The following is a 2,111-nucleotide window of genomic DNA, read 5'->3' as shown; positions in this document are numbered from 1 at the left end:
AAAAGAAAAGGTCTCACGTTCCTTCAAGACGGCAGTCACGCTTGATGACCATCGAGTTGGAAGGCCGGGCCTACTAGTCTGATTTCTTCAAATTGAAATATTAATTATTTTTACGTTTGTTTGCAGGTTGGATGTGTGGAAAGAACACATCGATGTTGAAAACGTTGGAATGCAAGCTAACACAGCCAAGATATTGGTCATGCAAAGATCTCTTATGATTCTGTGACTAAGAATTTAAGTGTGACTTGGGCTTATGAGCTAACAACCTCTGATCCTAAGGAGAGTTCAAGCCTTTCTTACATCATCGACCTCGCAAACCATCAGAAGTAATGTTTGGGTTTATAGCTGCTGCTGGAACAAACACAGAGGAACATAGACTTTTATCATGGGAGCTCAGTTCAACTTTGGATATCGAGAAAGCCGATAGCAAGATAGGATTGGTAGTTGGCATTTCGGTTTCCGGGTTTGTTTTACTGATAGTTTTGGTCCACACGATCGTGGTGGTTTGGTCACGGAAGCAAAGAAAAAAGAAAGACAGAGATATAGCAAACATGATATCGATAAACGAAGATCTTGAAAGGGAAGCAGGACCAAGAAAGTTTTCTTATAAAGATCTTGTGTGAGAAACCAACAGGTTCTCAAGCCATAGAGAGCTAGGTGAAGAAGGATTTGGAGCGGTTTATGAAGGAAATTTGAAAGAAATCAATACAATGGTTGCGGTGAAGAAATTATCCGGTGATTCAAGGCAGCGAAAGAAAGAGTTTTAAATGAAGTTAAGATCATCAGCAAACTGAGACATCGAAACATGGTGCAACTCATTGGTTGGTGTAATGAAAAAAACGAGTTCTTGCTGATATATGAGTTAGTGCAAAATGGTAGCTTGAACTCCCAACTCTTTGGCAAAAGACCCCATTTACTTTCTTGGGACATAAGGTACAAGATAGCTCTTGGTTTAGCCTCTGCTCTGCTTTATCTTCATGAAGAATGGGATCAATGTGTACTGCACAGAGACATCAAAGCAAGCAATATAATGCTTGACAGTGATTTCAATGTAAAGTTAGGTGATTTCGGTTTGGCTCGGGTTATGAACCATGAACATGGTTCCCATACAACAGGATTGGCTGGAACTTTTGGGTCATGGCACATGAATATGTAACGAAAGGAAGTGCGAGTAAAGAGTCTGATATATATAGCTTTGGAATTGTTTTACTAGATATTGTCACAGGGAGAAAATCACTGGAACGAACGCAAGAAGATAACAGTGATTCAGAGAGTAATGAGAAGAGTCTTGTGGAGAAAGTTTGGAAACTTTATGGAAAACAAGAAGTGATGACTTCGTCTGTTGATGAGAAATAGGGTAATGAATTCGATAATAAAGAAGTTGAGTGTCTTCTGGTTTTAGGGTTGTGGTGTGCTCATCCTGATAAAAAAGCTCGAGACCTTCGATAAAACAAGCGATACAAGTCTTGAATTTTGAGTTACCATTACCTGATCTTCCATTGAAGAGGGATGTTGCTATTAATCAAAGAGATACTCTGCCTCAACCAGAAGCTCTGCTTTCTGGTTTTGGACCAGACAAGGCATTGGGCCTTTCTCAAAATATCAAGCCCAGCAAGCCCACAGTCGTTATCTCGTCCTCATCCTGCAACGGTAACAAATCCTCACAGTCAAACCGTACGACGGCTCCAGCTCATCTCCGTACAGGCGTCACAGCTCACAAAATACAATTGCACAACAGATTTGATTCGCTTTGTTCCCCTGTCGTGATGTGTGCTTAGTGACGTGTGACCTAGGAGTCTCTATTTTGGGTATTTCTATATAAACCCTTTCTTATCATTGTAATCTTTTAAGCAGAAATATTCAATAAAGATTTTCTCTTCATCCTTGTCTTATTAAGACTTTCATGGTATCAGAGCTTGGTCATCCATGGCTGACAACTCTGACTCTTCCGCTCTTCGTATTTCTCATTGTGTAACCTTAAAGCTTTCTTCTTCCAACTATATGTTATGGAAGATACAGTTTGAAACTTGGTTAAACAATCAAAAGTTACTCGGGTACGTTAATGGAGGAATCCATGCCCTAATGCTACAAGATCTGTTCGACATGGAGAC

General features: G+C 40.1%; 1 pseudogene; it reads left to right on the top strand.

Moving 5' to 3' along the window:
* The first annotated feature begins 168 nt into the window (after positions 1-168).
* LOC9298289 lies at positions 169-1,514 on the top strand (annotated as a pseudogene).
* Positions 1,515-2,111: the final 597 nt, after the last annotated feature.

Source organism: Arabidopsis lyrata (genome assembly GCF_000004255.2).
Source record: "Arabidopsis lyrata subsp. lyrata unplaced genomic scaffold ARALYscaffold_903, whole genome shotgun sequence".
In the NCBI taxonomy this organism is placed as follows: domain Eukaryota; kingdom Viridiplantae; phylum Streptophyta; class Magnoliopsida; order Brassicales; family Brassicaceae; genus Arabidopsis; species Arabidopsis lyrata.
This window is presented reverse-complemented; position numbering and strand designations above follow the sequence as displayed.